Here is a 15,475-nt window from a genome sequence, read left to right as displayed (position 1 = left end):
ATATCAACCAACCAGACTCTCCAGATCTCCCAAGGGCTAAACCACCAAACAGTACACATAGGGGCACCCATAGCTTCAACTGGATATCTAATAGTGGGTTGCCTTATTTGGCATCAATGGGAGGGAAGCAACTTGGTTCTGTGTAGGCTCCATGATAAGGAATAGGGGAATACTTGGTTACTTAGGGGGTAATGTGTGGGTGAATGGGTGGGGAGCACCATCATAGAGGCAAGGGGGAAGGAATAGGACATTTGTGGAGGGTAAAGTGGGAAGGGTTATAACATTTCTAATGTAAATAAATAAAATAACCTATTAAAAATAAAGAAAAAATGTGGTCTTGTTGGAGTTGGTGTGGCTTTGTTGCACGAACTGTGTCTACTGATCCAAATGTAGAACTCTCAGCTATCTCTGCAGTGCCATGCATACTGGCATGTTAACATCCTTCCCACCAGTACAATAATGGACTAATCAGGACTACCCAAGCTATCAAGCTAGTTGTCCCTTCTTAGTTCTTTCTATAGTTACTCATAGATGGCCTATAAAGGCCTCTCTCTCCCCATCTTTATGCCTTTGGAATTTCCACAAACTATATGGTTGGTCACCCTACAGGAATGAAGAACAAAAAACTCACACAAGAAGATATAACCAAGAACTGAACTACAAATGTTCAGATCCCATCACCCCATCACAAAATCAAAATGAATATGACAAAACAATGCTTTATTTCTCCTAACTATCATGAGTTTTATACTTTGTAGCCCTAGTGAGTACAATTTAGATTCACCTTGAGACACTGTATTCAAAAGAACAATTACAAACTGTTAAATTTCAGAATGTATTTAGAAATAACCTCCACCTGAATTATAGAAGGATTTGTGGATGTTAGACAAAATCCATTGTGACGCTGGAACTTTGAAAAATGGTTTCCAGCTATCAATAGAAAAATTTCCCATGCTGTTGACAAAAGAGACACATGACTAACTGTGCCATCCATCAGCATATCTAAGCATCATCATCACAGGTACCTTTCGAATATTTCAAAGTCCTTTATATTATCCAGTCCCTTCCTTCTGCACTCACATAAATCTGGAGCCAAACACCTAGGAGAGGCACAAATGGACCCTGTTCCAAGGTTTCCAGGCAGTACCAAAAGAACCAAGTGTCTGTTTTGAGTATTAAGATATAGGATCATGTTTATGGTGGTAGCCAGAAGCTGGCTTCTGGCTACCACCATATTTGACTCTAAATTCTATAGTCCAGCTCATTAACCACTTCCCCTCTACCAGACTGCACTACTTTTCTCTTTTCTCATAGGTAAGTATACTTTCAATCTTTCAGGCTTCTGGATATTGTTATGCCTTCTTGGGTATTTATGACATGTAATAGGATCTGTACCTTCTTGGTTCATGGGAATCTGTTGTATGCTTCTCTGTTGATTATTGTGTGTATGCAGGTGAGATCAAGTAAAATAGAAGGCTAGAGTCTGTGATTGGGCAATGGAACAAGTACAAGGGGCTAAAAGTTTTAGAGAGGAGACAGAGAGATAGACAAAGGAAAGATGGAGGTGAGGAGAGAAGATGGAACCTATAGGAGAGGGATGAACCAGAACCATGTGGTCCTGGAAGCCAATAAGTAATTGGGGACATATTAGATAAATGATTAAATAATGTGGGACACATCTATACATTCCAAGTTTGCAGCTTGTACCTATATCAATTGAGTTTTGAGTTTTTGTGTGGGGATTTTGGATGTTGAATATTTACCATTACAAATCTTGTTGATAAATTATAAACCTTCAGGAGTCTTCATTTAATGAAGCTAGGGGTTTAGAACCAGAAGCCGCAAATCCCACAGGGGCTAGCAGGCAGCGGATGGCCTGGAAAGTAACAAATTGTTCAGCAACACTGAACCACAGAAACTTTGTTAGACCACCACTTGGGGATAGGATTTGGGGAATGGAGATTGAGTTTGTAGCATGTAGCCACAATTGTTGTGGATTGCCTTTTTAATAATTACATGCTACAGATGGCTTTAGCATGATTAGGCAAGAATCCACTAGAAATTTAAAATTCATCACCTGAGAAATTGATATGTAGTTCTTCATGAGGAAGCCAAGAGGGGTCACATGACTCCAGCCCTTGAGAGATTCTAAACAAAGAAGCAGGCAAAAATACACTGGCTCCAGGCAGAGAGCAGTGGAAACTGCCTACTTATAAGCAGGTGTTAATAGAAGTATGTTTTAATTGTTTAAATATGGTATAAACATAAAATGCTCTTGAAAAGTTAAAAAGAAACTACTACTGCAGGATAACTTATATTCTTTGAATGTGTGCTCCATGGAAATTTTGGGTTAGGAAATAGGCCTGAGAATAGATTTACACAGTCAGCAAAAGGTTTTTTAAGGACAGTAGGGAGATTGTATGATAACAATTGTTTTAGGGAAGCATTGAAGTCTTGCAGGATAACTCATATTCTTTGAACGTTGACTCCACAGGAATCTGGGTCAAATATCCTGATTACAGATTAGAAAAAAAAAACTAAGAATTAGCTTATACATTATTTGTTTAGTATACTTCATTTGTTTTGAATTGTTTTAATTATCAAAATGGGTGTGATTTTGAATTGTGTAGTTATTTTATTGTTCTTCTTGTAGAAAGGTCAAGCTAAAAGCTTACTATCCAAAGGATAGTTATTTGAGTGAAAGGCAATGTCTTTGTGCTTATAATGCGGTTACACACATTTCACAGTTACATTGATCAGAAAAGAGAAAGGGAGACCTTTGGAAAAGTAGATTCAAGAGAGTCAAACAAAAAGGTTAAAGATTCTTTGTGCCACCTCTCACACGGCAGGAAAGAATACCTATGGTTTGTTAATTACTTAAATTGGCTCATAAAAAAACTTTCTTTCACATTCTCAAACAAAGAGCAGAATTTCATCCTAACTAGTCTGTAAACCCTACACAGATAATATATATAATATCTATGTATATATTGATAAAACTTAATTTTTTTGAGATTTGTATATTGCAGAGTACACAGCTTTGGTGAGATTCATCATCAGACATGCTGAACTGGTCGGACTCCTGATGTCAGGGATTTTCAGATGAATCTAGTCACTACTCAGACATCTGAGACTAATACTAATTGTTGCCATGGCCTTCTTAAGGCCTATCCAACTCTCCCATTTTTCTTATCATTCACCCCTTCAAAGATACCTCAACACCCATATTCAGCAGGAAGAATTTATGAAGAGTCACTCTTAGAACCTTTTACTCTTGGCATTTTCTTTGTCCTATGTATCAATACCTACTATGATATTCTCTCTTCCATCTCTGTTGGTAATACTTGCATTTTTAGTTCCTGTTCTCTTTCTTAGGCTTTCCATCTCCAGAGTTGCCTCCATTTGTGGTTATTTATTATTTCCATTTCCATTTTGAGGTCTAGGACACTTTTGTTCAATTACTTCACTTGTTTGATTATATTTTCCTATACTTCCTTAAGATATTTATTCATTTACTATCCAAGGATGTCTATGTGTTCTCCTGTATTTCTTTAAGGGAATTATTTGTATCTTACTTAAAGGTCCTTATCATCATCATGAGATTGAATTTAAAGTACAAAGGTTCTTCAGGTGTGTTAGTTTATCCAGGGCTTGGTAGGAGAACTGATTTCTGAGGATGCCAAATTTCATAGGCTTGATTATATTCTTGCCCTTGACTTTTAGCATCTGGTTGTCTCTGATGTTATCTTACCTGGGTATCTTGGATTAGAGCAATCCTTTCTGTAGGCAGTTCCAGCTGTGTGTCCCAGACTAGAGCAGGCCTTCAGAAAGGCAGTTAGTGCTGTCTCAAATTAGAACAGGTCTCAGGGGACAAAGGCAAAGATGTGGGATTGGGAGTCAATCACAACAAACAACCAATGGTGCCAGGGGAGGTACAGACAAGAAAGGCAATGGCTGCATGTTTCTTTTTATTGAGGAATTGAACCCATTGATGTTGAGGGATATAAATGACCACCGCTTCTTACTTCCTTTTATTTTGTTGTTAGTGTTTCTGATGGTAATTACTGGTTGTCAATTTGACTGCCTTTAGAATGAACTACAAGCCCAAATTGAGGACATACCTATGATCCATGTCTTGAGGCTGGAAGACACAGGCTTCTGACCTGGATCTTTACATGGAGATCATGAGGCATAATGGTTATGCAAAGCTTAGTCCCAGTGAAGTAGTACAAACCTTCAATCCTAGGATACTGAGACATGCATATCTCTGAGTTCAAAGCCAGCCTAGAACAAAGCAAGTTACAGATCCAGGTGTGATCGTACACACCTTTGATCTTGTCCACACCTTCTGCTGGAGGCCTACAAAAAGACATCAGAATAAGGAAGACTGACTTTTCTTTGCCTAACTGCATTTACTTGTCAGCACATCTCTTGGTATCTACTTCTTAAGGATACCAGCATGTACAGAAGACCAGGTGAAATAACTAGCCTTGTGTGACTGAGTAACTACTAAATTTTTTTGATTTCTAATTCACAGCTGCCACTTATTGGTTTAGACTACAGACATTACAATAAATTTCCTTAATATACAGAGACATCCTATAAGTTCTGTAACCCTAGAGAACCCTGATTATACAGAAGTTGGTACAAGGAATGCTTCTAGTAGAGCAAAAGTATAAGGATGAATCTTTTAAATATGTGGATTGGCTTCTAATTCACAAGCACCTTCAACTACTGAAGCCTCCCCAGTCTTTCTCCTGGGAGCTCTGAGAATATGGATGGCCTATGGTGCAAACTGTATTACAAACTTAAATAAGAAAATGTCTTTGAGTGTTTTGATCCATTAATTGCAACTGGCAATGAATTAGGTGTCACAATACACAAAACTTTTCTACATATTAGGGGAAAATACAGAAAATGATTCTGCTGCCTTGCTATTCTTAGTATCTCTGGACAACTTAATAAAAGAAAGAAATGAGCTGTGTGAAAGTACTTGACAGCTCTAGATGCAAATAAAGTGATCTAAACATTTCTTAGTATGAATTTGAAGAGATTATCTGTAGAGAGCGGCGCGGCGAAACAAAGATGGCGCCGACATCCAGCCTTGTCTGGATATAAACGACTTACTGCGCATGTGCAGGCTTGTCCCCTTGCTAGGGCTCCCTCTAGTGGTGAACAGCGGTACTGCACATGTGCGGTTTATTCACCAGGTGTTAGTTGACCGTTAATATGCTAATGAGGTGATTCATTCTCCGCCAATCCCTGGAGGACAAGTAGTGGGGTGATCCAAGCCCCACCAATCCCTGAGAGATAATTAGCATACTGCTGTCTATATAAGCCGAGCGATTTTGCTGCTCGGGGTCCCTGTTCAGAAGAGCTGTAACACTGAGAAGAGCTGTAACACTGAGAAGAGCTGTAACACTGAGAAGAGCTGTAACACTGAGAAGAGCTGTAACACAGTAAAGGCTTGCTCGCAGAAGAATCCTGTTGCCGCGCGTCGTTCTTGCTGGCGGGACATTGGGCGCGCGACAATTATCTCCAGCAGGCATTAAGTCTAGAGTTGCAGAAAATCATAATGAAGACCTCATTATAAAATTTACTGAATTACAGTGAAAATTCAAGTCTCAGCATCAGAGGATGTCAGCGAAGAAATAAAGTTTCATAGATGTGAAAAACAAAGTTGTTAAAACAAGTTTCTGAGAAATACATCTGACGTCAGGATGCCTAGTGATATGACAAACTTTTGACCATTCTGAGAAACCAACATCTGACGTCAGGTTGCCTAATGCTATGACAAAGTTTTGGTAATCAAGATGTCAGTCAGAATAATCAGGCTAAGTTAAGACAAAGCAAAAATAACTGTTCTCAGAAAAAAAAAACCTACCTCTCCCTGTGATAAATCCCGAGAACAATCACAAGATATCATCCTGACCCTGTCCAACCACCCAGTCCCCCCCCCGCAAGGAACTTTCCAACGTATCCCCTTCCCAGTGATTTTCCAAGGCCAGCTTCAGGGCTGGATGAGGAAAGTGACTAACTAAGCCAAAAACAGTCCCTTGAGCAGGACAGCCAATACCTGGAAAGAGCCTGTGTCCTGTGTTCCACCAATGAGAATAGGCCAGCTAACCCTGTTGCTGAAGTCTTCCCTCTGTAAAGAATAAGTTGTGTGTTTTTTTGAGTCCGGGGTTGCCTCTCCCTGTGAGAATGTGCAACCCCAAGTACATGGATCATTAAACCTCTTCCCATTGCATCGCTCTCTTTGTCAAGCTGTGTTCTGTGGGTTACTCACCTGAGATAAGACCACGTTGGGAGTCTTACAACAGCAGCACTGACATAGAGTAATAGCATTATTTGACAAGGAATGGGATCCTACAACTTGGGAAGGAGATGTGGGAGAGAACCCTAATGAGACTGAAAACTTTGAATGCTCAGATTCTCAAAGGTCTACCTCACCTGATGAATAGTACTCTCAGTCCTATCTCTTGAAATAATGCCTTGTGAAAACAAGAGAAAATTAATCCTTTATTACCTGATAAATGAGCCATGACTTTCTCTGAAGAAAATGCCAGAAAAGACAATACTGATGTTCCTCAAGGCCTATCAATAGTTTCTTCTACACCTATACAAGGCACAAAGCAAAGAAGGCCTCTAGAGGGGAAGTACAAAGTGTACTCTATGAGGACATGCATTACCATACTAAGGAGCTTTTGCTAGTTCATTCATGCAGAAGTCAGTGGATTTAGTGTGAAAATGGATTTTAAGGATGTGGGATAATGGTAGAAGGAAAATAAAATTAGATCAGGCTGAGTTTTTGATATGGGCCCTCTGAGTGGAAATTCTGGACTTCATATGGAAATTCACACCATTAAAAACATTGTCAGAGGTTGAATGGTTGGTTGAAGCATTTATCAAAAGATTACCTGCTGTAAATGTGGTGGAATTGCCTGATATTCCTTGCTTAGTGTTGATGAAGGGATTTTAAGGCTCAGGGAAATGGCAATGATAGAGTGGACACACTGTGCAAAACTTGCTCCTTCATAAAGGGAAGGCCCAGAATACATGCCCTTCACAAATCCTATAAAACACAAAATGGTTAGAGGGGCACCAGCACATTTGAAGAGTTTTGTTCTTGCCCTTTCCTTGTGCCCGACCTTAGGGTTGGAGATTCTGCTGCTCCATTGGATGAATTAAATGCAATGAATATAATTGAGCCCCAAGATAGCAAGTGCCAGGTGGCAGCACTGAATCACCAGAAACAAAGTGATTTAGATATTATAATTAGCAGTGTAGATAAAACAATGTTCTTGTGGACCAAGCCCACAATGGCCAAGCACAGGAAGGTGAATTTTACAATGTGATGACTTGTATGGACATTTAGTATTGGCTAATCAATCATGATGTTTCCAGGAATGACATACATAAGATGGATACATCATTCATATTTGATCTATATAAGGAAACCAAAAATTTTTTGAACAAATGAAAGACATTGAGTCATACCAGAAAAAGTCTTGGCCAGTCAATCAATTTCCAAATGTGAGCCAGTTTACAGACCCAGAACACCTTGAATGAAGGATTGGCCAGGTTCCCCTCAGGAAGGACCTTGGTAATACTTATAAAAGTATTGCTGTTACCCTTTCTCCGATTCTTCTCCAGAGCTACCTTTGGCCTTTTACAAGGGTAACTCTACACTATGGGAAAGTAAATAAAAAGAGATTCTTGAGTCTATTGGGTACTGGTTTTGTATTGATGCTTATCCCAGGAAATTACAAGAGACATTGGGGCCTTCCAGGTAAAGTAAGGCTTTATGTAGGCCAGTTGATTAATGGACTTTCACTGATATCTAATGCACAGTAATTTCAGTAGGTTCCCAAACACATTCTGTGGTCATTTCCTGAGTTCTAGATTGTTTAGTTGTGACAAATACACTTAGTTATTGATTTGTAGTCCTGGGTGCTGTAGGAAAGCCCACTGAGTAAAGTCAGAGGGGCAAGCCAGCTAGCAGCCTCAACATCAGCTGCTACTTCAAGTTCTTACCCTGGCTTCTCTGGACAATGGGCTTTATATGCAATGAATTCAACCCTTTCCTACCAGGGTTGGCTTTAGTCACAGTACAGTAGAAACCTTAACTAAGATAGGGCATGTGATAGTTCTAAGGAATTCAGAGTAGTTTGTGTTGTTGGTGTGGAGGCTGCTTTCTTTAAAAGCTAGGGAGTGAAACAGATCCGTGGAATAGAGATAGACGAGCCGTGGAGCCAGAGGTGCAGAATTCTCACATAAGTTTGCTGATCTGTAGAATGAGGGCTATTATGGTTGGAAAAGCTAAATGGAAGCTTTATCATTCTCTTCGCCAAAGAAAATAGTGAATCAAAACAGTATCATAATCCTGGAGGAATTGCAGAAATTAGTGCCACCATCAAGGGCTTGATAGATGCAGGGGTGGTGATTCCCACCACATCTCCCTTTAACTCTCCTATCTGGCCAGTTCAGAAGGCAGTTGAATCATAGAGAATGACAGTTGACTACTGAAAACTAAATCAGGTAGTAACACCAACTGCAGCTGCTGCACCAAATGTAGTTTCGTTACTTGAGCAAATAAACACATCTCCTGGTTAAGTGTTGTGCAGCTATTGATCTAGCAAATGCCTTCTTCTCAGTACCTGTCCATAAGGTCCACCAGTAACAATTTTCATTCAATTGGCAAGGACAACAATACACTTACAGTTTTACCTCAAGGGTATATTTTAGGACAAGTGAAACACCAGACAGAAAAACTGGAAAGATCAAGCAGATTAAGGTACTCTAGCAATTCTCATAATCAAGAATGGAAGACAGGCATTTGTATCTGCTCCCAGCCAGATTCTTGTCCTGAGGCATTTGACCACAACACCCAACTAAGTGAGCCATGAGACTTGGTCAGGTAGCCTAGAACCCAGAGTTCTCCCTGGTAATGAAGTATATAGATGTGCCCTGGGAGTGCATCTAATAAGCTTTCCTTCCTGGACATCCTTCCCTGCAAAAAGTACTTTATGTCTGATCCACCCTGAGTATGCTGTATGCCTTTTTTTCCACCATGAATAAACAGTTTGGGCAAGCAAGGACTGCCACTTTCCTCGAAGAGCACAGTTGCGGTAAGCCTTCATCAATACTGAGCTACACCTAAGTCTCTACAAAGGGCCTCTCCACACTCCTGGCATTCACCCTGAGCAAAGTTGGATGTCCCCCAGCCCTGGACTCCTCTCAGGCCTAAGGGTTCAGGATCTCATCTCCTCATAGTTCCCAGCAGCATTGGGAATTCCAAGAGCTAGAGAACCACAGCCTCAGCCCCAGCCCATCCCATTTTGCACCTGGAGAAACACATGATGGAGACCCCATCTTAGGGTACATTTCACCTCCTCCAAAGGCATGTCAGCAGCATATCCCACGAACCTGGCACCCCAGGGCAGCAAGAATATAGCCTAAGGCCTCAATGTTTCACCTCCTTGAGCTGTGTTCACATTCCCCAGCAGTGAGGCAGAAACACAGAACCACAATATATTAACTCTCCTGCCCTGTGTTAAAACATAACAGGAATCTTGTTCATGCATCACTTCCACAAAATGTCACTTTGGTGCCCTGTATTGATGACATTAGGCTCACTGGACCAAGTGAGCAGGAGTTAGCAACCACTTGGACACATTGGTAACACATATGCATATCAGAAAATGGGAAATAAATCCAACAAAGTTCTGACTAGCTCAGTGAAATTCTTAGGAGTCCAGTGGTATGGGGCACGCAGAGATATTCCTGTAAAGTGAAGGATAAGTTATTGCACCTGGCCCCTCCCACCTCAAGAAAGAAGCACAACATTTAGTGAGTCTATTTGGATTTGGGAGATAGCACATTCCTTACTTGTGTGTGTTACTCAGGCCCATTTCCCAAATGACTTAGAAAGCTCCTCACTTTGTATGGGCCCTGGAACAGGAGAAGGCTCTTCAACAGGTTTAGGCTATTATGTAGGCTGTTCTACTACTTGGACCATGTGATCCAGCTGACCCACTGGTACTTGATAGAGATGCTGTTTGAAGCCGTTGGCAGGCCCCTGTAGGTGAATCACAGACCTTTGGGAGTTTAGAGCAATGTTCTACCATTATCAGCAGACAACTATCCTCCCTTTGAGAAATAGCTCTTAGCTTGGTATGGGGCCTTAGTTGAAACTGAACATTTGACAATAGAACACTAAAATTACCATGTGACCCAAATTGCCCATCATAAGCTGGGTGTTATAGAACCCACCAAGTAATAAAGTTTGACATACACAGTAGCAGTCTATTATGAAGTTACATGAAGAAGTTGGGAGAAAGTTTTATTTTCCAAGTAAGAGGAGGTCATGGCCATGTTGAGTCACATGATGCCTCAAGCAAGGGAACTTTAAACACAGAAACACAGAAACAGCCTGGGCTGGCAGGCTGTAGGTCCCCTGTGGAGTGATAAGTAATAGCAACTTATAGAGTTAGAGATTAAAAGCTGCTTTTTAAAGGAAGTTGTTTAGAAAGTCTTTCAGGATACTCTTATTCCTTCCAACGAGGTCTCCACAAGAATTTTGGGTTGAAATCCTAGTTAGACAAGCTACTTCTTAATGACAGGTATTATTAGAAGGTGATTCAGTTTGTTTTAAGGAGAGTACAGAGATAACCTGAATCACATGTGATTTTCATCCATGTTTCAGAACTTAGGGAAAAATTAGTCACTGACTCCAGTAGAGAATTGTGATATTTACAATTTATTAAGGTTAAATAAAAATGTGTGGCTCCGGGTAGAGAGCTTAACAGATGGATATATTTTGGGCTAAAGTCCTGATTTCTTAAGTTGCTTATTGATATTAGAATTGATAGAAGGCATTTGGTTTGTTTTATGAATTACACTGCTAAATGCCATGTGGTTTGTTGTTGCTGGCTAGCGAGGGTTTATGGTGATTTTTGATATTTACCACAGCAGGAAGCTCAGATTCTCTTAACGTGGGCTCCACAGGAATTTTGGGTTAATTTCCTGATAATACAGATTACAAAAGCTCATCAGGCTCATTGTTTAACACTATTGTTTAGCTTACTTCCTTTTTTAAAATTGTTTAATCTTCATAATGGTTGTGACTTTGAGTTTTATGGTTATATTATTACTCTGGGAGACAGTGCAAGATACAAGTTTTTCTGGATACAGAATAAGGAATGCAGTATTTTGGGAGAAAGATTTTGTCATTGTGTTTTTTAAAAGTGTGATTGGGCTCTGGAAATCTCACAGAGTCATACTGATCAGATTTGAGAGAGGGAGACTGCCTAAAAAACTAGATTAAGGAGATTCAAACAAAAAGATATCTCGATTCTAAACTTTTGTCTTGAAAGTTGTATTTTGCAGAGTGTGCTTACTTAGATTCCTGATCTCAAGGAATTTCAGCTGAGTCCAGCCAGGACACATCCGGCTATAGCATTTGCTTCATTCCTCCAATCCCCTTGCCCCAAGGATATCTCAAACCCCATGAACAGCTTGAAGAAGTTATTGAAGAGTCATCGCCCCAATTTCCTGGACTTTTGGGGGGCTGAAAGTGCTTATTCTAAAGGTGTTTTTATGAGGAATTTAGAAATGGTTGTAATTGAACAGGTAGGAATTAGCTAAATTGAGTTATACAGTCATAATCTCATTTGGTAACTAAACTAAAATCATATCTTTGCTTTGGTATACAATTTATTTGTCAAAAAAAGTTTAAAAGTACAAGGTTTAGAGCCATAGCAAACTTCTGTGTCCATTACACATGCAAGTTAAAGCCCAAATAGCAAATTCATGGCTCTCAGTTTGTGAGAGTACTTTCAAGATAATATTTAAGATATAAAGACAACAGTCCAGATTACCATATATAGATTGTTTTCAAAAATGTCAGAAATCCACAAAATTTGAGATTTAAAGTTATTTATCTTTTGTTGATTCACATCTGCTCCAAACAGTTCCCCTTTGGCAGATTTAATGAAGAAATTGAACATCTCTATCTCCAGGTGAGGCAATACTTTGTGGCTAGGCAGCCTCTGGACAAAACTGCCTGTTTCATCTGCAGACTAATACTGTCCAGAAAGGGACAAATTATGCAGAATAGTTGACTGATAAGCTCTGCCAAGACAGGTTTATCAGCCCTTCAAAAATTTGAATTTCAAGAGTCTGTCAGTTGATTTTAGGCAAGAAGGCTGAAGACTTCTGCTCACATGTTGCTAACAGAGGACTGTGCTAGTGGAGATTTGTCTCTACAACCTCTCAGTTCTGGAAGTCATGTTAGTTGAAGACTGATTATAGTCTCATAGCCTATTTAATTCTGAAAATGCATATTTTATTAGATAGTTATCAGATAGTATACAAGCTAGCAAGAATATAACATAGATTTTAAGCCTTTCTTTTAAGCTGGAATGGATAACTAAATATTCTGTTTAACTGATAAAGTGTTGGACTGGGTGTTAGATATATTTTATGCTTTTAATTACAAAATGATAACACTTGTGCTCAGCTTATATTTGATATAAAAGGTTTTTTTAATTAGACAAAAAGGGTGAAATGTGGGATGATGTCACAGGTGAGGCAGGTACAAGATAGAATGAGGCCTGTCATTGGTTGAGAGGAAGGATGGGCTGGAGAAAAGTTTGAGGGGAGGGGAGGAGACTGGAATGGAAAGGAGGAACAGAGAGGAGGAGAAGGCAGAGAAGCTGTGGAGAGAACATGGAGGCTGACATTAAGATTCCACGCTGCACCTTTACAGGTTGTCTTAAGGGAAGGGTATTTACAGGGCTTTGTACATTTAGGTGAGCAATTATAGCTTGTCAATTAGATCAAAGGTTATTGTGTTGTGTGTTCTTCATGTGGCAATTGAAGATTAAGAGAGTATGTAGTGGCTGGGACACTAAGCTGTCATGGAATTAGGATGTATATTTCTGCCTGGTGGCAGCCTGCCTTGGGAACTGGATGGGTAGAGATTGTTGCTAGGCTCAGAGAAAGGCCTTTGGCACGGTGATATGCAATGGAGCAAAACAGGTGAAAGGCTTTGCTGACTGATATTAAGATATCTATCCAAAATTTTGGGGCAATGCAATGCCGGACCTAGAGCAGGTAAAAAGACTGCTTTTTTTTTTTTTATAATTTTACAACAACAAGAAAGAACTTGAGGTTCGATCTTTACTCCAGTTTCATTACTGTGAAGAGACACCATGACAAAGGAAATTTATAAAAGAAAGCATGTACTTGGGTCCTTGTTTACATTTTCAGGGGGTGAATCCTGCAATATCATAGCTAGGAGCAAAGCAGTGAGTAGAGAGACATAGTTCCAGAGCAGTAATTTGGATAAGTAATCTTATCCAAATGTTACAAGAAGAGATTTTATAAAAAGAAAAATGGATCTGTTGCAGGCTTTTGAAAACTCAGAGACTTCTCCAACAAAGCCAGACCTCCTGTCACTTCCCAAAACAGTTCCACCAACTTGTTACCACATGTTCAAGTATATGGGTCTACAGGGACCATTCTATTTCAACTCTCCACAGCTTCAGAAACCCTTTCTTTCTGTCACATAGTCTGAGACACTGAGGGTCTCAACATCAACTTCTCTCATATCATTAAAGGACAAGGATTGTAAATGGCTCAAACAAATACAAACTGGATTGAAAAGAAGGCTCCAAAAATAAGTGTTTTGATAAACTTCTTAATCTCTATACCCCTATTTCCTCTCCTTATGGGCCAGGTCAGTTCATATATATGGGTGGTCCTAAGAATCAGAGAATGCCCAGCATGTGCACAGGTCTTGTTTTCTTTCCAGGAACAGTAGTGGAGAGCTTCCAGGCATAGATTTAAGTATCCTGGACTGGGAATTCACTGAATGGAAGCAACCAGACTAAAAATTCACTATGTTACATCATGTGCTCTGCCATGATTTTTCTTTATCATTGCCCTCATTAGGTGGTAGGAAATGCAATAGTGATGTGGCTTCTGGTCTTCCACATATGCAAGAATGTCTTTTCTGTCTACATGCTCAACCTGACTGGAACAAACTTCCTCTTCCTCTGCCCTCTCATTGTATTTTACCTACATAAGGTAATTATCCTCTTCCACCCCATCTATATCCTCACCCCATGCTTTTCTTTTTTTCCACACTGTGTCCACCCTTGCTTACCTTGGAGGTATAAGCATGATCACAGCCATTAGTGCTGTGCATTAACCAATGTCATTTGTCTGGTTTGGTATTTTTCAGGGCCAACACCCAAAATACATATCAACTCTCATTTCTACTCTGCTCTGGGTTTTTGTCCCTGCTGTTGAGCATCCTGGAAGGGCAGAGTTGTAGTCTCTGTCTAATAATTTTAACAATGATATATATCAGATATTTACTTTTTTATTGTTGCCTGGTTAATTGTTTTATTTGTAGCTCTTTCTTGGTTCAATCAGATCCTGCTAATCAGGATCTTCTATGGTTCACAGAAGATTCATGTGACCAAGCTATATGTGAGCATTGTGTACACAGTGCTAGTCTTCCTGACCTGTGGCCTTCCCCTGTGATTAGCATTTACCTCTTATGTGGGATTACAGATGTTTAATATATTATGTCTTGTAATTATTTTATTGGTAATTTTGTTTATTTACATTTCAAATGCTTTCCCCCTTCCCAATTTCTTCTCTGAAAACCTTCAACCCACCACTTCCCCCTGTCTTCACAAGGGTGCTCAGCTATCCACCCACCCATTCCTACCCCACCATCCTAGCATTCCCCTATGTTGGGGCATCAAGTTTTCACAGAACCAAGGGCCTCCCCACCCTTTGATGCCAGACCAGGCCATCCTCTGCTACATATGCAGCTGGAGCCACAGGTCCCTCCACATCTACTCTGTGGTTTCTGGTTTAGTCCCTGGGAGCTCTGGGGGATCTGGTTGATGGATATTGTTATTCCTGTGGGGTTACAAACCCCTTAACTCCTTACTTACTTCCCCTAACTCTTACATTGGGGTCCCCCTGCTCAGTCCAATGGTACACTACAAGCATCCCCATCTGCATCAGTAAGGCTATGGCCAATCCTCTCAGGAGACATCCATATCAGGCTCCTGTCAGCAAGCACTTCTTAATAATGCCTTGTAATTCTTTCATGGGATAATTCTCCTCCTGTCCTGTGTTAACAGCTGTGCCAACCCCATCATTTCCTTACTTATTGGCTTGATTAGGCACTGCTGATCCCAGTGTGGGACTCTCAGGTTCCTTCTGCAGAAATCCATGCAGGACATCACTGAGGAAGAACTTGTGGAAAGTGAAGATGAAGGGAACACCACACTAGTGCAGCAACTGAGAGCTGCTTTGATCAAATACAAGACTTTGCAAGACAACTTCCCCTCATCCTTGTGAGCATTTCCACAGTCTCATTGAGTTGATGAACTGAGGTTAACTTGATTGGGAAGTTAATCATTCTCATGGAAGTAGAGTAAAGGAC

At 40.2% G+C, this 15,475-nt stretch overlaps 1 pseudogene; it reads left to right on the top strand.

The window, feature by feature from the left end:
• The first annotated feature begins 13,101 nt into the window (after positions 1–13,101).
• On the top strand, positions 13,102–15,390 carry Mrgprb13-ps1 (MAS-related GPR, member B13, pseudogene 1; annotated as a pseudogene).
• Positions 15,391–15,475: the final 85 nt, after the last annotated feature.

The sequence above is a fragment of the Rattus norvegicus genome, chromosome 1 (genome assembly GCF_036323735.1).
Source record: "Rattus norvegicus strain BN/NHsdMcwi chromosome 1, GRCr8, whole genome shotgun sequence".
Lineage (NCBI taxonomy): Eukaryota > Metazoa > Chordata > Mammalia > Rodentia > Muridae > Rattus > Rattus norvegicus.
This window is presented reverse-complemented; position numbering and strand designations above follow the sequence as displayed.